This window comes from Oryx dammah, unplaced genomic scaffold (genome assembly GCF_014754425.2).
Source record: "Oryx dammah isolate SB20612 unplaced genomic scaffold, SCBI_Odam_1.1 HiC_scaffold_19, whole genome shotgun sequence".
NCBI lineage: Eukaryota > Metazoa > Chordata > Mammalia > Artiodactyla > Bovidae > Oryx > Oryx dammah.
This window is the reverse complement of record NW_024070203.1, coordinates 11,675,120-11,697,341: the sequence shown is the minus strand read 5'-3', so window position 1 is coordinate 11,697,341 and position 22,222 is coordinate 11,675,120. Positions and strand designations below refer to the sequence as shown.

Here is a 22,222-nt window from a genome sequence, read left to right as displayed (position 1 = left end):
GACTAGATCTTATAGACAGAGTGCCTGATGAACCATGGATGAAGGTTGGTGACATTGTACAGGAGATAGGGATCAAGACCATCCCCATAGAAAAGAAATGCAGAAAAGCAAAATGGCTGTCTGAGGAGGCCTTACAAATATTTGTAAAAAGAAGAGAAATGAAAAGTAAAGGAGAAAAGGAAAGATATACCCATTTGAATGCAGAGTTCCAAAGAAGAGCAAGGAGAGATAAGAAAGCTTTCCTCAGTGATCAATGCAAAGAAATAGAGGAAAACAAGAGTGGGAAAGACTAGAGGTCTCTTCAAGAAAACTAGAGATACAAAGGGAACACTTCATGCAAAAATGGGCTCAATAAAGGACAGAAATTGTATGGTCCTAACAGAGGCAGGAGATATTAAAAATATTAAAAAGAGGTGGCAAGAATACACAGAACGGTGCAAAAAAATTTTCATGACCCAGATAATCACAATGGTGTGATCACTCACCTAGAGCCAGACATCCTGGAATGTGAAGTAAAGTGAGCCTCAGGAAACATCACTATGAACAAAGCTAGTGGAGGTGATGGGATTCCAGCTGAGCTATTTCAAATCCTAAGTGATGATGCTATGAAAGGGCTGCACTCACTCAATATGTCAGAAAATTTAGAAAACTCAGAATTGGCCACAGGACTGGAAAATGTCAGTTTTTATTCCCTAATAAAGACTCTTGAGAGTCCCTTGAGATGCAAGGACATCATACCAGTCCATCCTAAAGCAAATCAATCCTGAATATTCTTTGGAAGGACTGATGTTGAAGCTGAAATTCCAATACTTTGTCCACCTGATGAGAAGATCTGACTCATTGGAAAATACCCTGATGCTTGGAAGATTGAAGGCAGAAGGAGAAGGGGAAAACAGAGGGTGAAATTGTTTGATGGCATCACCAACTCTGTGGACATGAGTCTGGGCAAACTCCAGGAGTTGGTGATGGGCAAAGTAACTTGGCGTGCTGCAGTCCCTGATGTCACAAAGAGTTGGACACTATTCAGCAACTGAACTGACTCCTTTCTAACTTTTGTACTAAAGTCTAATTTAACTTTATTAAATAAACTGGGTCATATGAATTTCCATTTCTAATATCTGAATTTTTTTTTACTTACCATCCAAATTCTCTATCACATATGAAACTGTTAATTGTACAAAAATCTTAAAACAACTACTAAATATTTAATTTAAAGTACTGCTGTTGTTGTTGTTGTTCAGTTGTTCAGTTGTGTCTGACTCTTTGTGACAACTTGGACAGCAGGACACCAGGCCTCCTTGCCCTTCTCCATCTTCCGGAGTTTATTTAAATTCATGGTCATTGAGTCAGTGATTCCATCCAACCTATTGCCCTCTGTAATCACCTTCTCTGCCTTCAATCTTTCCCGGCATCAGGGTATTTTTCTAATGAGTCAGCTCTTCGCAACAGGTAGCCAAAGTTTGGAGCTTCAGATTCAGCACCAGTTCTTCCAATTAATATTCAGGCTTGATTTCCTTTGGGATGACTGGTTTTATCTCTTTGCAGTCCAAGGGACTCTCAAGAGTCTTCTCCAACACTGCAATTCAAAAGCATCAATTCTTCTCCATTCAACTTTCTTTATGGTCCCAATGTCACATACATAAATGACTACTAGATAAACCATAACTTTGAGTAGAAAGACTTTTGTTGGCAAATAAGATCTAGGGTTTTTAATAGGCTGTCTGAAAAGCTCATAGCTTTCCTTCCGAGGAACAAGTGTCTTTTAATTTCATGACTGCATAACCGTCTGAGTGATTTTGGAGCCCAAGAAATTAAAGTCTCACTGCTTCCACTTTTTCCCCATCTATTTGCCATGAAGTGATGGGAACAGATGTCATAATTCTGTTTTTTTGAATGGTGAGATTTAAGCCAAGGTTTTCATTCTCCTCTTTCAGTTTCATCAATAAGCTGTTTAGTTCCCCTTCACTTTCTTCCATAAGGGTTGTGTCATCTGCATTTCTGAGTTTATTGATATTTCTCCTGGTAAGCTTGATTATAGCTTGTGCTTCATCCAGCCTGCCATTTCACAAGATGTACTCTGCACAGAAATTAAATAAGTGAGGTGACAATAGACAGCCTTGATGTATACTTTTCCCAATTTAGAATCAGTCCATTGCTCCCTGTCCAGTTCTGTTGCTTCTTGACCTGCATACAGTTTTCTAAGGAGGTAGGTGAGGTTGTCTGGTATTCCCATCTCTTTAAGAGTTTTCCAAAGTTTGTGTTGATCCACACAGTCAAAAGCCATATTTTAGTCAATGATACAAGAGAAGATCCCTTTCTGGAATTCTCTTGCTTTTTCTACTGCTGCTGCATTGCTTCAGTCATGTCTGACTCTGTGCAACTCCATAGAAAGCAGCCTACCAGGCTCCTCTGTCCCTGGGATTCTTCAGGCAAGAACACTGGAGTGGCTTGCCATTTCATTCTCCAATGCACGAAAGTGAAAAGTGAAAGTGAAGTCACTCAGTCGTGTCTGACTCTTTGCTACCCCATGGACTGCAGCCTACCAGGCTCCTCTGTCCATGGGATTTTCCAGACAAGAATACAGGAGTGGGTCGCCATTGCCTTCTCCTTGCTTTTTCTATGATCCACCAAATGTTGGCAATTTTATCTAAATCCAGCTTAAATATCTGGAAGGTCTTGGTTTACATACTATTGAAACCTCACTTTGGGAGTTTTTAGCATTACATAGCTAGCTTGTGAAATGAGTGCAATTGTGTGGTAGTATGACAATTCTTTGGCACTGCTTTTCTTTAGGATTGGAATGTGTCTGGCTCTCAGTGAGTGATCACACCTTCTAGTTATCTCAGTCAATAACATCTTTTTTTGTAGAGTTCTATGTATTATTGCCACTTCTTAATGTCTCTGCTTTTGTTAGTTAGTTAGTTGGTTAGTTCAGTCCCTCAGTTGTGTCTGACTCTTTGAGACCCCATGAATCGCAGCACACCAGGTCTCCCTGTCCAGCATCATCTGCTGGAGTTCATTCAGACTCACGTCCATTGAGTAAGTGATGCCATCCAGCCATCTCATCCTCTGTCGTCCCCTTCTCCTCCTGTCCCCAATCCCTCCTAGCATCAGAGTCTTTTCCAGTGAGTCAACTCTTCGCATGAGGTGGCCAAAGTACTGAAGTTTCAGCTTTAGCATCATTCTCTCCAAAGAAATCCCAGGGCTGATCTCCTTCAGAATGGACTGGTTGGATCTCCTTGCAGTCCAAGGGACCCTCAAGAGTCTTCTCCAACACCACAGTTCAAAAGCATCAATACTTTGACGCTCAGCTTTCTTCACAGTCCAACTCTCACATCCACACATCACCACTGGAAAAACCATAGCCTTGACTAGACGGACCTTTGTTGGCAAAGTAATGTCTCTGCTTTTCAATATGCTATCTAGGTTGGTCATAACTTTTTTCCAAGGAGTAAGCATCTTTTAATTTCATGGATGCAGTCACCATCTGCAGTGATTTTGGAGCCCCCAAAAATAAAGTCTGACACTATTTCCCCATCTATTTTCAATGAAGTGATGGGACCAGATGCCATGATCTTCATTTTTTGAATGTTGAGCTTTAAGCCAACTTTTTCACTCACCACTTTCACTTTCATCAAGAGGCTTTTTAGTTCCTCTTCACTTTCTGCTATACGAGTAGTGTCATCTGCATATCTGAGTTATTGATATTTCTCCTGGCAATCTTGATTCCAACTTGTTAGGTCCATACAATTTCTGTTCTTTATTGTGCCCATTTTTGCATAAAGTATTCCCTTGGTATCTCTAATTTTGTTGAGATATCTCTAGTCTTTCACATTCTTTTGTTTTTCTCTATTTCTTTGTATTGTTCACTAAGGAAGGCTTTCTTGTCTCTTCTTGTTTTTCCTTCTAACTCTGAATTCAGATGTACATATCTTTCTTTTTCTCCTTTGTCTTTAGCTTCTTTTCTCAGCTATCTGTAAGGCCTCTTCAGACAACCATTTTGCGTTTTTATATTTCTTTTTCTTGTGCATGGCTTTGATCACTGCCTCATATACAATGTTATAAACTTCTGTTCATATTTCTTCAGGCACTCTCTCTATCAATTTAATCCCTTGAATCTATTGACACTTTAACTGTATAATTGTAAGGGATTTGATTTAGATCACACCAGAATGGTTTTCCCTATTTTCTTCAACTTAAGTCTAATTTTGCAATAAGGAGCTCATGATCTGAGCCACAGTCAACTCCCAGTTTTGATTTTGCTGACTGTATAGAGCTTCTTCATCTTCAGCTACAAAGAATATAATTAGTCAGTTTCAGTATTGACCATCTGATGATGTCCATGTGTAAATTCATCTCTTAGATTTTGGTAGAGGGTATTTGCTATGACCAATATGTTCTCTTAGCAAAACTCTTCTAGACTTTGCCCTGCTCAATTTGTACTCCAAGGCCAAACTTGCCTGTTATTCCAGGTTATCTTTTGACTTCCTACTTTTGCATTCTGGACCCCTATGACGAAAAGGACTTTTTTTTTTTTTTTAAATGGGTAATGTAATGATTACCTATAAAATTAAGAGAACTTGTAATTACAACAGATAAAATTTTAGTTAAGACCCCTGGGTGTAATTATACACTTTATCACCTAAAATCATGGGATCTTGGATAAATATTTTAACCTACTTGACCCTCTTAGTTTTTTTCATCAATACAATGACAATAACAAGATTGTTCTGTTATCATATATGTGGGAGTGCTAAATAAAGTATATATTCCAGTCTGTATTTGGGAAAGGAACCTCCTACAAAGAAACAAAGAAAACTTTGAGAACTTTATTTTTTAAATAGTTATTACATTAATATGCTCTACATTTTTTCTGTGGCAGATATTTAGAAGGTCTGAAGCACATGGTGTGGCCACATTAAGCAGATCTAGGTAGAACTTGAAAGATTTCAAGGTCATGTGTGATGGAGCTGCTGTGAGGTCCAAACATGCCCTCTGGCCCCATTATTCTAAGAACAGCTCATTTTAAAACTACAAGAATAAAGTCTATGAGCAAAATTAAATCATTAAATAATAATTATTATTTTGTAAATTTTGTTCATAATGCCAATTCATATCTCATTATCTTTTCCTCTGCACGCATTATTTAACTTGATTCTCACTTCAATATGGAAGGTGTGTAAGGACTGGTTCTTATGAACCCCATATTTCTACCTAAGAAATTGAGGCTTAGAAGGATAATTTGACTACAATGTAAATCATAGTAATGGGCATCTTTTATCAAATTCATGTTCTTTAACAGTTACTTTATACTGTGTGAACAGACTGCTATCAATTTTTTAAATATAAATTTATTTATTTTAATTGGAGGTTAATTACTTTACAATATTGTATTGGTTTTGTCACACATCAACATGAATTCACTACAAGTATACATGTGTTCCCCATCCTGAACCACCCTCCCTCATCCCTCCCCATACCATCCCTCTGGTTTGTCTCAGTGCACCAGCCCCAAGCATCCAGTATCATGCATCGCTTGGACTGGTGATTCATTTCATATATAATATTATACATGTTTCAATGCCATTCTCCCAAATCATCCCACCCTCTCCCTCTCCCACAGAGTCCAAAAGCCTGTTCTATACATCTGTGTCTCTTTTGCTGTCTCGCATACAGGGTTATCGTTACCAACTTTCTAAATTCCATATATATGTGTTAGTATACTGTATTGGTGTTTTTCTTTCTGGCTTACTTCACAAATTCTTTTAAAAAATACTCATTAGAAAAAAAAATGTCCACTGCGGATCCTCGTATTGAATTCTTACATTCTCTGTAATGTAAGAGAGCAGCGTAATGAGGTGTATCACTAAATGTACAAACCATGCCCCACTTTCCAGTGGTCTCCAAAGTGCTTATAATCTAGTTTTGGAGGAGTTGCCTTTTAACACACACACACACACACACACACACATACATAATCACTGAGCTCTTAGCTAGTTTACTATAAATATTTGATTACTAAAGGTACTCTGAAATTAAGCTGCCATTTTATAATGTTTCCTCCTCCTCCTTCTGTTGGTTATTAAGAAAAATTATGGGCTCTCAGGGTCTTCCTGCTGAGCTGGAAATTTACCCACCTCATAAAACAAATCTGGCTTATAAGAGAAGTACATTCTACAGAGCAATGAGAATGTGGCAGCACTGGGCGACCTTTTTCACCTTCCTGAACTATTCATTCCTTTAACTGATAAGTTCACTGGGTAAACAAAATGAGTGACTAAGGGCTCTTCTGTTGCTCCTGGGCTCTGAGAGCTCCAGAAAGATGCTCATGCAAATTTAGGATGAAATCATTTTTTCAATGCTCAGAAGCTTTTTATTTTATTTTTTTCTTTCGATTCTGGTAATTTAAACTTTACATTCATAAAACTGATAATAATACAATGGAAAAAAAAAAACTATTCTGACTGAGTAATTTTATCTGTCCATGTTTGTATCATAATAATGGACTCTAGGCCACCAAGCAAGGATAAATTCAAGTAAGCATGTCATATTGTATATTCATTAGAAGTTATCTGATTTGGACCATAATGGTTGGGTATAAAACAAATTTAGCGAGATCTGAAAACTGATTGCTGATATGTTAGCTGAAAATTGAAAGTGAACATTGCTCAGTTGTGTCCAAGTCTATACAGCCCGTGGAATTCTCTAGGCCAGAATACTGGAGTGGGTAGCCTTTCCCTTCTCTAGGGGATCTTCCCAATCCAAGGATCGAACCCAGGTCTCCCACATTGCAGGTGGATTCTTCACCAGCTGAACCATAATAGAAGCCCAAGAATACTGGACTGGGTAGCCTATCCCTTCTCCAGGATATCTTCTTGACCCAGGAATCAGGGTCTCCTGCATTGCAGGAGGATTCTTTAACAACAGAGCTATGATGTGTAAAGCTTTTTACTTTCCAGTACAATAAAGATACAAATTCTACTAGAGTACTATCCTCTATGCAATGTAACCAACAACTCTGTCTTGATAATGATGTGGTTGAGAGCAGGTTGCCCCCTAATACACTACTTCCCCGTGTTGATTATTTTGAATTAAACATATGAAACAGCAAGTGCAGGAAGAACACTCTGACCCTTGTTGGTCCACCTGAAAGCAGAAAATAATTCTCCCATATGAAGTGTGTCCTCCATGTATCAGGAAGTGAAGAGACTTCTTATCACCAGAAAGGGAATTCAGGGTAGAGAAGGTTGTAGAAACAAGCCTTGTTACTTCTTTAATATACTACTACAATCCCAAACTTTCTGGTTTTGTTAAATCCTCCTAAACTTATTGTTTCTTTGTCTGAAAGGTACAAAATGTGCCTACCTTGGGACTTCTGTAGTCTCATATTTTTTTATGAACTCCTGTAATGTCAAATTAAATTTGATTTTTCTCCTGTTAATCTGTTAATTTCACTATTAGACCAACCAAACAACTGGGAAGGGAAAAAAGAAAAGGTTTTCCTGTCCTACAATATTTTATGTTATAACTATAAAACTTGAAGTATCCTTTTCTAATTTTCCTGATATAGTGTTGCTTATTTGCAGCAACATTTCTAAATTAAAATATTTCCTCTTTACTGAAAAAGTGATAGTTAATTATTTACTCATATGCAATTAAGTAGAATAATAAACACTTTATATTTACTCACCTAATATTCTTTTTTATGTACTTTGTTTTACTATCATATTACTTTAATAATGCCTGTAGTCTAATTATCCTCTTCAAGCTGTTGCAGCAATTATCAGCTTTAATTCTTTTCAATGCTCAGACTTTATGGATAGACAAGGGAGAAATAGAAGAGCTAATGGTGATTATCCATATCTCACCTTGTTCCTAGCATTCAGTTTTTAATGAAATGTAATTTTCAATTTGTCACCTGCTCTTTCTACATTGTTAGATTTCTGCTACTAACCACAGGGAAGAATAGAAAGTTAAAACAGAACCGTGTGTCTCATAATTGTGGGACCCAGATAATAAAATTAAAGGGAGACTATGCTTCCCAGTTGGCACTAGTGATGAAGACCTGCCTGCCAATGTGAGAGATGTAAGAGACCTGAGTTTGATCCCTGAGTGGGGAAGATACCCTGGAGGAGGGCATGGCAACTCACTCCAGTGCTCTTGCCTGGAGAATCCTATGGACAGAGGTAACCAGCAGGCTATAGTCCATAGGTCTCATAGAGTCAGACATGACTGAAGCAACTTGGTATGCACACATACATGCACATAAAAATATACAGATAACATGATTCTGTATACATTTACATGTGTACACATAGGAGTACACACACGTATGCAAATACAGAGCAGTCTTTAATGTGTCCACTGATGGGAGTGGCTCTTGAACATGGAAATTTTCCTGCAGATACAAAAGGTTAGAGGATTTATTTTGAAAATAGCCACATTTAGGAAATTCTAAGAAGGCCCAGTGGCCATTAACACTTTAGTATGTCTTCCACTGATATGAAAATTTATCATTATTATAAGTTAAGGCATAAACCACATACATTTGGCATATTTACTCACTTACTTGAACTATGTAGCATTTTTTAAAAGCCACTTCAAGTTCTTTTGGAATAAAGTGTGGGAAAAAAGGAATAAATAGTGTATTTTTCATTGTGAGAGTCCAGGGGGGGAAGGCTTATAAGACAAGATAGTGACATTCTCAGCATGGAAGTGGTAGCCAGGGAGTCAGGATTAGGAAGGAAGACCACTAGGAGAGAAGAGGAGCAGGCTGGGGGCATTAACAGAAGTTGAGGAACAAGCACATGCAATATAGTTTGTTTTCTGTAGTTACATTTTTAAATACTAAGCCTTAATTTCTTTATATTACTGTGATTGTCAAAGTTTCTGGTGAGCTAGCAGAAACACATTTATATTACTGAAAAATGATCTGATCAAGAACAATAATTCTTATAGTAGGAATATTGGATCTGAACTCAGAGGACTTGAATGGGGATTTAGTACTTAGTGGTGCAAATTTGGAGCATAATAAGACATCTTTGGGGGTATAATATGATAAAGAAAATTGAGAGCCAAAGAATGGATGTTTCTGAACTGTGGTGTTGGAGAAGACTCTTGAGAGTCCCTTGAACTGAAAAGATTTCAAACCCGTCAATCCAAAAGGATATCAGTCTTGAATATTCATTGGAAGGACTGATGCTAAACCTGAAACTCCAATACTTTGGCCACCTCACGCAAAGAACCAACTCATTGGAAAAGACCCCGATGCTGGAAAAGATTGAAGGCAAGAGGAGAAGGGAATGACAGAGGATGAGATGGTTGGATGGCATCACCAACTCAATGGACATGAATCTGAGCAAGCTCCGGGAGTTTGTGATAGACAGGGAACCCTGGCATGTTGCAGTCCATGGGGTCACAAAGTGTTGGACACAACTGAGCTGAATGATGATATCTTTGGCAAGTGTTTGTTTTTTCAGGTGACACATTTTGAGTGATGACTTTCTTTGATTTCAGAGAAACAATTTGGAACACACATCAATAAATAAAAGAGCTAAATTGTCTTTACCTTTACTAAGCAAAACAACTAGATTTTCATTCCAGAAAACTACTGATATTTTCCCCATGTATCTATACTATACCTGTCAATGAATGAATAAATAAACATTTTAAAAGTAATTATTTTCTTAAACTAAGCCTTTAAAATGTGTCAATTGTTAGAATGTTTTAAAAAATCACTTGATATTTCAATTTTTTCTTAGTATTAAAACATCTCCTACTTGACAATTTTATTGAGAATAATTTTATAATATAACTTAAAATAACTTTCTTACTTCCGATGTTGTTAATTTACAAAATAAATTGCAATAAAAATTGAGAAATAAAATTTATGAATTTCTTTGAGAACATGTAAAGATTTGAAGTTTATTGTCTTCTGGATGTCTGTGTACATATCAGTGGTCTCAGTGGGCTGTGAAGGGTAACCTGACATACTAAGGTTAAAAATTAGTCTGATTTAATTTAAGCACTGCTTGATATGTCAGTAAGTAGATGGCTTGGTAAAGGATGTATCAGCTCCAAACACTGGATGTTAGTTTTCAATCACACTCCAGTTATTTGGTGTGGCATTTTCCTGAAGCTTCTGTGGATTCTGAGCTTAATGTAACTCTTCTTTAATTTTCCCACTTCTATTTTTAGTTTCCAAAATTTCCACATCTGTTCATTCTGTTTTCAAACTAATGAGCACTTGTTTATTTGTTTTCCAGCTTCCAAGTTTTTACACTTGTTTTTTCCTCTCCATTATCTTTGAACATTTTATGCAAAGATGGGCTCAATAAAGGACAGAAATGGTATCGAACTAACAGAAGCAGAAGATATTAGGAAGAGGTGGCAAGGATACACAGAAGAACTGTGTCAGAAACAGCTTCATGAAAGAGATAATCACGATGCTGTGATCACTCACCTAGAGCCAGACATCCTGGAATGTGAAGTCAAGTGGGCCTTAGAAAGCATGACTATGAACAAAGCTAGTGGAGGTGATGGAATTCCAGTTGAGCTATTTCAGATCATGAAAGATGATGCTGTGAAAGTGCTGCACTCAATATGCAAGCAAATTTGGAAAACTCAGCAGTGGCCACAGGACTGGAAAAGGTCAGTTTTCATTCCAATCCGAAATAAGGGCAATGCCAAAGAATGCTCAAACTACTGCACAATTGCACTCATCTCACACACTAGTAAAGAAATGCTCAAAATTCTCCAAGCCAGGCTTCAGCAATACGTGAAATGTGAACTTCCAGATATTCAAGCTGGTTTTAGAAAAGGCAGAGGAACCAGAGATCAATTGCCAACATATGCTAGAGCATGGAAAAGGCAAGAGAGTTCCAGAAAAACATCTATTTCTGCTTTATTGACTATGCCAAAGCCTGTGACTCTGTGGATTCAATAGAGTGTGGAAAATTCTGAAAGAGATGGGAATACCAGACCACCTGATCTGCCTCTTGAGAAACCTATATGCAGGTCAATAAGCAACAGTTAGAACTGGACATGGAACAACAGACTGGTTCCAAATAGGAAAAGAAGTACGTCAAGGCTGCATATGGTCACCTTGCTTATTTAATTTATGTGCAGACTACATCATGGGAAATGCTGGGCTGGAAGAAGCACAAGCTGGAATTAAGATTGCTGGGAGAAATATCAATAACCTCAGATATGCAGATGACACCACCCTTTGGCAGAAAGTGAAGAGGAACTAAAAAGCCTCTTGATGAAAGTGAAAGAAGAGAGTGCAAAAGATGGCTTAAAGCTCAACATTCAGAAAAGTAAGATCATGGCATCTGGTCCCATCACTTCTTGGGAAATAGATGGGGAAACATTGGAAACAGTGTCAGACTTTATTTTGGGGGGCTCCAAAATCACCTCAGATGGTGATTGCAGCCATGAAATTAAAAGACACTTACTCCTTGGAAGGAAAGTTATGACCAACCTAGATAACATATTCAAAAGCAGAGATATTACTTTGCCAACAAAGGTCCATCTAGTCAAGGCTATGGTTTTTCCAGTGGTGATGTGTGGATGTGAGAGTTGGACTGTGAAGAAAGCTGAGCGTCAAAGAATAGACGCTTTTGAACTGTGGTGTTGGAGAAGACTCTTGAGAGTCCCTTGGACTGCAAGGAGATCCAACCAGTCCATCCTAAAGGAGATCAGTCCCGGGTTTTCATTGGAAGGAATGATGCTAAAACTGAAACTCCAATACTTTGGCCACCTCATGTGAAGAGTTGACTCATTGGAAAAGACCCTGATGCTAGGAGGGATTGAGGGCAGGAGAAGAAGGGGATGACAGAGGATAAGATGGCTCGATGGCATCACCGACTCTATGGACATGAGTGTGAGTGAACTCAGGGAGTTGGTGATGGACAGGGAGGCCTGGCAAGCTGCGATTCATGGGGTCACAAAGAGTTGGACACGACTGAGCCACCGAACTAACTATCTGTGTCCTAGTGGGTTTGTACCTCAAAATATATATACATTTTCTCACAATTTGTGGAATTTCAAGAGAAAGCCAGGTCAACTTATGTAATTTATAAATCGTATTTAACTGGGATGCTAATTGTTAACCCACATCTTTCAGTTATATTAGCATTATTCTAATATATGTATGAAAGTGAAAGTGAATGTCACTCAGTCATTTCCGACTCTTTGATACCTCATGGACTACACAGTCCATGGCATTCTCCATGCCAGAATACTGGATCTTCCCAACCTAGGGGCTGAACCCAGGTCTCCCACATTGCAGGAAGATTCTTTACCAGCTGAGCCACCAGGGAAGCCCTTAATAATGATTATAAGCAAGATGGAGTTAAAATGAGAGACAATATTAGACAAAGAGAAGCAGAGATGAGAGGTTGTGCTCAATGACTCTTGTGCTTGTTAAGAGTATGTGATAAATATTGATAAAGTTTTATGCTTTACATGATAAAGTTTTAAAGATTAAAGGGATGGAAAAAGAGCAAACGACTTACAATTTCAGAGGAAAAACTCACTGAAACATGTATACTATCATGTAAGAAATGAATCGCCAGTCTAGGTTCGATACAGGATACGGGATGTTTGGGGCTGGTGCACAGGGATGATCCAGAGAGATGATATGAGGTGGGAGGTGGGAGGGGGGTTCAGGATTGGTAACTCATGTACACCCGTGGTGGATTCATGTCAATGTATGGAAAAACCAATACAGTATTGTAAAATAAAGTAAAAATAAAAATTAAAAAAAAAATAAAAATTAAAAATAAAATTAAATTAAAAAAATAAAGCTCCAACAATAAAAAAGTAGGCAAAGAAGGAAAGATAAAAGGAAAAATTCCTGAAAACCCAGGACAGAAGATGAGGTAGTATTTTTATTTTTATTTATTATATATATTTTTTAATATTTTAAAATTTATCTGAAATCACAAGTTTAAAAGTGCTGCACTTGACTTCTCTTTACACCATTTACAGTGATAAACCTCAACATGTGAAAAGGTTGTTTCCCGAACTTTTTAATTTTGTGGCAAGATTACTTTCTCTATGTTTTAGTAAAGCAGGAGAAATATTGGAAGGAGAGATGGGTTTGGCTAGAGACCCCTCTCTTGGTCTACAGTATGCTATGGGGAAATATCCCCTCCAAACTAAATAGCTGAGGGATTTGTAAGTAGGAGTTTTAAGATATGCTGAAGGTATTGTACTGTAATGGAAGTACAAAGAGATAAGAATTGTTAAAAGATATTAACATGAAGAAGAGGACTTTCCTTAAAGTTATTTAAAAACTGGAAATCAAGACTAAGTGAGCACAGACCATTTTTGTCTAAAAAGATCAAGGGAAGCCTTGTGAGCAGAAGTTTCTCTTCTTTCTGGAATAATTATGGAAAAATTATATTGAAACAATTTTTCATCCTGTGGGCAAGATTGAAATTATTCATAATTGAAAGGCATATATAAAGGTTATCAATTATATGTAGCTCAAAGAAGTAAATGGAAAATAAACTTTTTAAATAGTTTTTGCAGAACATATAGCAGAATATTTTTGTGAATTTGGGGAAAAAGTATTTATTTTAAAGATTCAAAAAAAAAATCTTAAATAAACAGAGGGGTATTTTAGAGGATATTAAGAACTTTATTAATCTGAAAATGCTAAAAAAAATAAGATAAATAGTAGAAAGACATATAACTAACAAGAGCTCAGTATCCAAAGTTTAACATAGACAAGTCAAAGTGTAAGAATAAAAGCAATTCATCTAGTCAGAAATGTATAGAAGTCTTGGAGAAACTTTTCTCAATAGAGAATGCATAAATTACCAATAACATAGGAAAAAGGCTCATCTTTATTAGTATTCTAGGATTGCAAATTTCTCCAGTGAGATTTTTTTTTAACAACTACTATGTAGCAAAAATTATACAATCTAAAAATACCAGTTGTTCCCGAATCTATAAAATAACTGAGCTGTTACAGAATTTGACTGGGATTCAGATGAAATTATTTTGGAGAAGTTGAATGTTTTTGCCCTGTATGATGTACATGTCCACTTCTATTCTTATGCCCCAAACAACTATTGTTCATGCATACTAGGAAAAATTCAATGGGCATTAACATGAAAGATTCTAATAAGCAAAATGTTGATCTAAAAGAGTAAGCAGTAATAAAACATAATATATGCATCATTTTCAAATTTATATAAGGTTAAAAACATCCAATAAAACATTGTGCTGTTGGAGGCTGGTTATTATATGTATTTTATTAATATATTATGTCACATATATTGAATTCTTATATTGTTTAGTGGTACATGATTATACAGAAAAACTAAAGAAGGATAAAAAAGAAAGCTCTGGAATGTTACTGATAATGTTCTATGTCTTACGTTGTGTGGACATTAGGGGTAGGCATACTTCTTTCCCTTATCTCTTATTCTTTACTCAGGTAGGATGTAAGTCTTTGTTGTATTTATTCACCATGTCATAAAAACAAATTCAAAAGCTAAATAAAACTTAATAATAAGGAATGGGATGGTGGTTAGGCTAGAAGGCTTGTTGTTTGCAGTACTCAGAATTATGCTTTTTCACCCCAAGAAAGTCTGTCTCAACTTTAAATTGCACATCTCACTGAAGACTCTGCTGTATCTATGTCAGTCATTGCACTTATTTAAGTCCTAGATATCTCCTTATCTATTTTAGGAAGCTGAGCTGTGGCCTAGGAATAAACAATGAAAATCTGAGGCAGATAGAAATATGCTCCTAGTTCTTGTGATCTGTACTATCCAAATTTTCATTCATATGTTTGGACTTCTTTTTTTTCTCTAGTGTATTTATTTTATTTTTTATTTTTTTCTATTTTAAATTTTTATTTTTACTTTATTTTGCTTTACAATACTGTATTGGTTTTGCCATACATTGACATGAATCCACCACGGATGTACATGAGTTCCCAATCCTGAATCCCCCTCCCACCTCCCACCTCATATCATCTCTCTGGATCTTCCCCGTGCACCAGCCCCAAGCATCCTGCATCCTGTATCAAACATAGACTGGCAATTCGTTTCTTACATGATAGTATACATGTTTCAGTGCCATTCTCCCAAATCATCCCACTCTCTCCCTCTCCCACAGAGTTCAAAAAGTCCGTTCTATACATCTGTGTCTCTTTTGCTGTCTCACATACAGGGTTATCATTACCATCTTTCTAAATTCTATATATATGTGTTAGCATACTGTATTGATGTTTTTCTTTCTGGCTTACTTCACTCTGTATAATAAGCTCTGAATTCACGTGGATATTTAGCTTTCTTAGTTATTTCTACAGGGTATGTCTTCCTGTCCACTCCTTTTCACTGCTATGTTTTCCTTTCATGACATTTTTGTAGTTTTCCTAAAAATAGGCAACTACCACAAAGAAGTATAAATAACATGATTAATGTAACATATATTAAACTCTGCTTATTGACTCAAGTATTTTCAACAACTCAGTCTCAAAACTCACTACCTTATGTGTGTAAGTGATGCATTGCTCCTTTCCTTAAACAGGGTTCAAAAAAATTCACATATAATTGATTCTATGTTCATCCTTCTTGCACCTTCTCAAGCTCCTGTGAATACAGGGAATCTTGGAAGAGGGTGTGAAATCCTTTTCAGTTCTCTTGCAATACAATTTCTCACAGGCAAGGGCCCTGCCTCTTTACCTTTATTGAAGAAACAAGATCCTTTCCCTCTCTGCCATGAAAAATTTATAAACTACTGATGGCTGTTGCTTATTTGTTTAGTCTCCCAAAGAAGTCATGTTCAGAAACAGGAGAATTTGAGAATCATTCCTCAATAGGCTAGAAAAGGAGATTTTTATTTCATTTTGCCAGAAAAAAAATGAGTTGGCTCACTACATTCATGCTTTAATTCAGTTGTTCAGCTATGTTGTAATGAGAGCACACTATGAGTCAAAAATCGATTCAATCCTGAAGGATGAGGTGGGGAGGAAGAGGGATTGAGGTTCAGGATAGGGGATACATGTACACCTATGGCTGATTAATGTCAATGTATGGCAAAACCCACTACAATATTGTCAAGTGACCAGCCTCCAATTAAAATAAATAAATAAAGTTTTTAAAAAAGAAAAAAAAATGCATTCAAAACATTTATCTTCTTGATTTTTCTCTCCAGAGATTAATTTTTCTCACTTGGAAAGAAAAGTGTTTCTCATCCTTGATGAAATTTCTGATAACTTTCTTTGTTTTCTCAGACTTTCTGTGCCATTTAAAGTATATGCTGGGATTTCCCTGGTGGTGCAGTGATAGAAATACACCTGCCAGTGCAGTGGATATCCATCCCGGGTCCAGGAAGAGTCCACATGTCATGGAGCAACCAAGCCTATGAACCACAACTACTGAATCACATGTTCTCTAGGGCCCATTAGCCACAACTACTGAGCCCACACACCACAAATACTGAGGCCTGTGCCCCTAGAAACTATCCTCTGCAACAAAAGAAGCCACGACAATGAGAAGAGAGCACACCTCAAGAAGTCCTGCTTGAGGCAACTAGACAGAGTCCATGCAGAGCAACAAAGACTTAGCACAGTGAAAAATAAAAATTAAAACAAATACAGTTCCATATTCTGGAACTGTATTAGATTAGGATACTAGAATTCACTAAAGAAGGAAATGGAATAACTGAATAAATATATGAATTAGACTCAGCTTAAGACAAGGTTCTAGGAGCCCACAAGTCTTCAATCTAGTGATGGTGCTAATGTAAATCAGGCGATAATATAATTCTGTTTAAAAGATGTTAGGATCCTACAAGGATCAGGTCCCCCAATCATCTGAGACTGGCCTTGACTTGGCTTATTATAGATTGCTTGGCTTTGGAAGTCAGCATAGGGTATATGTAAGAGATATGTCAGCATAGGGGCTATGTAGGAGATGGCAAGATGAACGTCGACATTCTAGGAATCAGTGAACTAATATGAACTGCAAAGGGTGAATTTAACTCAGAATACTGTGGACAGGAATCCCTTAGAGGAAATGGAATGGCCATCATAGTCAACAAAAGAGTCCAAACTGCAGTACTTGGATGCAATATCAAAAATGACAGAATGATCTCTGTTCATTTCCAAGGCAAACCATTCAATATCATGGTAATCCAAGTCTATGTTGTGATCAGTAATGTTGAAGAAGCTGAAGTTGATTGGTTCTATGAAGACCTACAAGACCTTTTAGAACTAATACCCAACAAAGATGCCATATATATTTATATACATATATACATACATATATATATATATGACTAGAATGCAGAAGTTGGAGAAGGCAATGGCAACCCACTCCAATACTCTTGCCTGGCAAATCCCATGGATGGAGGAACCTGGTAGACTGCAGTCCATGGGGTCTCTAGGAGTCAGACAAGACTGAGCGACTTCACTTTCACTTTTCACTTTCATGCACTGGAGAAGGAAATGGCAACCCACTCCAGCGTTCTTCCTTGGAGAATCCCAGGGACGGGGGAGCCTGGTGGGCTGCCATCTCTGGGGTCGCACAGAGTCGGACATGACTGAAGCAACTTAGCAGCAGCATAATGCAAAAGTAGGAAGTCAAGAAACATGTGGCGTAACAGACAAATTTGGCCTTGGGATACAGAATGAAGCAGGGCAAAGGCTAATAGAGTTTTGCCAAAAGAACACACTGGGAATAGCAAACACTCTCTTCCAACAACACAAGAGAAGACTCTACACATGGACATCACCAGATGGTCAACACCGAAATCAGATTGATTATATTATTTGCAGCCAAAAAATGAGAAGCTCTATACAGTCAGCAAAAACAAGACTGGGAGCTGACTGTGGCTCAGATCATGAACTGCTTACAACCAAATTCAGATTTAAGTTGAAGAAAGTGGGGAAAACCACTAGACCATTCAGGTATGACCTAAATCAAATACCTTATGATTATACAGTGGAAGTGAGAAATAGATTTAAGGGACTAGATCTGATAGAGTGCCTGAAGAACTATGGACTGAGGTTCGTGACATTGAACAGGAGACAGGGATCAAGACCATCTCCAAGAAAAAAAAAATGCAAAAAAGAAAAATGGCTGTCAGAGGAGGCCTTACAAATAGCTATGAAAAGAACAGAAAGAAAAGCAAAAGAGAAAAGAAAAGATATACCTATTTGAATGCAGAGTCCCAAAGAATAGCAAGGAGAGATAAGAAAGCCTTCCTCAGCGATCAGTGCAAAGAAATAGAAGAAAATAACAGAATGGGGAAGACTAGAAATCTCTTCAAGAAAATTAGAGATACCAAGGGAACACTTCATGCAAAGATGGGCTCAATAAAGGACAGAAATGGTATGGAACTAACAGAAGCAGAAGATATTAAGAGGTGGCAAGAATACACAGAAGAAGTGTACCAAAAAGATCTTCACGACTCAGATATGCCCGATGTTGTGATCACTCACCTAGAGCTAGATATCCTGGAATGCGAAGTCCAGTGGGCCTTAGGAAGTATCACTATGAACAAAGCTAGTGGAGGTGATGGAATTCCAGTTGAGCCATTTCAAATCCTAAAAGATGATGCTCTTAAAGGGCTGCACTAATTATGTCAGCAAATTTGGAAAACTCAGCAGTGGCCACAAGACTGGAAAGCTTCAGTTTTCATTCCAATCCCAAAGAAAGGCAAAGCCAAAGACTACTCAAACTACTGCACAGTTGCACTTATCTCACATGCTAGTAATGTTATGCACAAAATTCTCCAAGCCAGGCTTCAGCAATATGTGAACCGTGAAATTCCAGATGTTCAAGCTAGTTTTAGAAAAGGCAGAGGAACCACAGATAAAATTGTCAACATCTGCTGGGTCATGGAAAAAGAAAGACAGTTCCAGAAAACATCTATTTTGGCTTTATTGACTATGCCAAAGCCTTTGACTGTGTGGATCACAATAAACTGTGGAAAATTCTGAAAGAGATGGAAATACCATACCACCTGACCTGCTTCTTGAAAAACCTGCATGCAGGTCAAAAAGCAACAGTTAGAACTGGACATGGAACAAAAGACTGGTTCCAAGTAGGAAAAAGAATACTTCAAGGCTGTGTATTGTCACCCTGCTTATTTAACTTATATGCAGAGTACATCATGAGAAATGCTGGACTGATGAAAGCACAAGCTGCAATAAAGATTGTGGGGAGAAATATCAATAACCTCAAATATGCAGATGACATCACCCTTATGGTAGAAAGTGAAGAAGAACTAAAGAGCTTCTTGATGGAAGTGAAAGAGGAGAGTGAAAAGTTTGGCTTAAAGCTCAACATTCAGAAAACTAGGATCATGGCATCTGATCCCATAACTTCATGGCAATAGAAGTGGGGAAACAGTGGAAACAGTGGCTAACTTTATTTTGGGGGTTCCAAAATTACTGCAAATGGTGATGCAGCCATGGAATTAAAAGATGCTTACTCCTTTGAAGGAAAGTTATGGTCAACATAGACAGCATATTAAAAAGCAGAGACATTACTTTGCCAACAAAGGTCCATCTAGTCAAGGCTGTGGTTTTTCCAGTGATATGTATGGATGTGAGAGTTGGACTATAAAGAAAGCTGAACACCGAAGAACTGATGCTTTTGAACTGTGGTGTTGGAGAAGACTCTTGAGAATCCCTTGGATGCACAGAGATCCAACCAGTCCATCCTAAAAGAGATCAGTCCCGGGTGTTCATTGGAAGGACTGATGTTGAAACTGAAACTCCAATACTTTGGCTACCTGATGCGAAGATCTGACTCATTTGAAAAGACCCTGATGCTGGGAAAGATTGAGATCAGGAGGAGAAGGGGACAATAGAGGATGAGATGGTTGGATGGCATCATCGCCTCAGTGGACATGAGTTTGGGTTAACTCCGGGAGTTGGTGATGGACAGGAAGGCCTGACTTGCTGCAATTCATGGGGTCACAAAGATTCAGACACGACTGAGCGACTGAGCTGATAGGGGACATGTAGTGATGAGAGGAGAAATCATCTGATAATACACAGACTCATATTTATTTCAATCAACTTGGGATATTTATAAAAGCAGCTGTTTCTCTTCATCTCAACTTGATAGGAGCATATTTAGCTATTGTCAGACTCTTCAAACTCAGATTTTGTTTATTTATAGGAAAAGACATGCATCAGTTTAATCTGTTTACTGGTGAATGTAGTGGAGAATTTAGTATATCATAGATATTTTATCTACCAAAACTAAGAAAATAAAGTCTATTAATTGAATAAAAGGATATTTAAATAAAACAAGGGATATTAAATACTCTACACATGAACATCACCAGATAGTCAATACCAAAATCAGATTGATTAAAATCTGTGCAGCCAAAGATGGGGAAACTCTATACATTTGGAAAAAAACAAGACCTGGAGCTAACTGTGGCTCAGATCATGAACTCTTATTGCCAAATTCAGACTTAAATTGGAGAAAGTAGTGAAAACTACTAGACCATTCAGATATGACCTAAATACAATCCTTTACAATTATACAGTGGAAGTGACAAATAGATTCAAGGCATTAGATCTGATAGACAGAGTGCTGAAGAACTATTGATGGAGGTTTGTAACATTGTACAGAGGGAGTGATCAAAACCTCCCCAAGAAAAAGAAATGCAAAAAGGCAAAATAGTTGTCTGAGGAGGCCTTACAAGTAGCTGTGAAAGAATAGAAGCTAAAGGCAGAGGAGAAAAGGAAAGATATATACCCCTGAAGGCAGATTTCCAAAGCATATCAAGGAGAGATCACAAAGCCTTTCTCAATGATCAATGCAAAGAAATAGAGGAAAGCAATAGAATGGGGAAAATAGAGATATCTTCGGGGAAAATAGAGATATCTTCAAGGAAACTAGAGATACCAAGGAAATATTTCACACAAAGATGGGCACACAAAGGGCAGAAATGGAATGGACCCAACAGAAGCAGAAGATATTATGAAGAGGTGGCAAGAATACACAGAAGAACCATACAAAAAGATCTTTATGACCCAGAAAGCCAAGATGGTGTGATTACTCACCTAGAGCCAGACATCCAGGAATGCAAAGTTGAGTGGGCCTTAGAAAGCATCACTATAAACAAAGCTAGTGAAAGTGATGGAATTCCAGCTGAGCTATTTCAAATCCTAAAAGATGATGCTGTGAAAGTGCTGCTATCAATATGCCAGCAAATGTGGAAACCCCAGCAGTGGTAACAGGAGTGGAAAAATGTCAGTCTTCATTACAATTCCAAAGAAAGACAGTGTTAAAAAATGTTTTAATTGCTGCACAATTGCACTCATCTCACACTCTAGTGAAGTAATGCTCAAAATTCTCCAAGCCAGGCTTCAATAGTATGTGAACTGTGAACTTCCAGATGTTCAAGCTAGATTAGAAAAGGCAGAGAAACCAGAGGTCAAATTATCAACATCTGTTGGAATGTAGGAAATACAAGATAGTTCCAGAAAAACATCTTCTGCTTTATTGACTTCACCAAAGCATTTGACTGTGTGGATCACAACAAACAGTGGAAAATACTTAATGAGATGGGAATACAAGACCAACTTATCTGCCTCCTGTGAAATTTGTATGCAGGTCAAGAAGCAAGAGTTAGAACTGGACGTGGAACAACAGAGTAGTTCCAAATCAGGAAAGGAGTACATCAAGGCTGTATGCTGTCACCTTACTTATTTAACTTATATGCAGTGTACATCATGTGAAATGGTGGGCTGGATGAAGCCCAGGCTGGAATCAAATTTCTGGTAGAAATATCAGATATGCAGATGACACCAACCTTATGGCAGAAAGTGAATAGGAACTGAAAAGCCTCTTGATGAAAGTGAAAATGAAGAATGAAAAAGTTAGCTTAAAACTCAGTATTCAGAAAAGGATCGTGGCATCCAGTCCCATCACTTTATGGCAAATAGATGGGGAGACAGTGGAACCAGTGCAAGAGTTTTTCTTGGGCTCCAAAAACACTATAGATGGTGACTGCAGCCATGAAATTAAAAGATGCTTGCTCCTTGAAGAAAAGTTATGACCAACCTAGTTCAGTTCAGTTCAGTTCAGTTTAGTTGCTCAGTCATGTCCGACTCTTTGTGACCCCATGAACTGCAGCAAGCCAGGCCTCCCTGTCCATCACCAACTCCTGGAGTCCACCCAAACCTATGTCCACTGAGTCAGTAATGCCATCCAATCATCTCATCCTC

General features: G+C 37.7%; 1 long non-coding RNA gene across 1 annotated transcript; it reads left to right on the top strand.

Annotated features, from left to right (window-relative positions):
- The first annotated feature begins 252 nt into the window (after nt 1–252).
- On the top strand, nt 253–20,961 carry LOC120878690. Its single transcript, XR_005724614.1, has 2 exons — nt 253–295; nt 20,873–20,961. It is a non-coding gene; the product is annotated as an uncharacterized LOC120878690 (long non-coding RNA).
- Nucleotides 20,962–22,222: the final 1,261 nt, after the last annotated feature.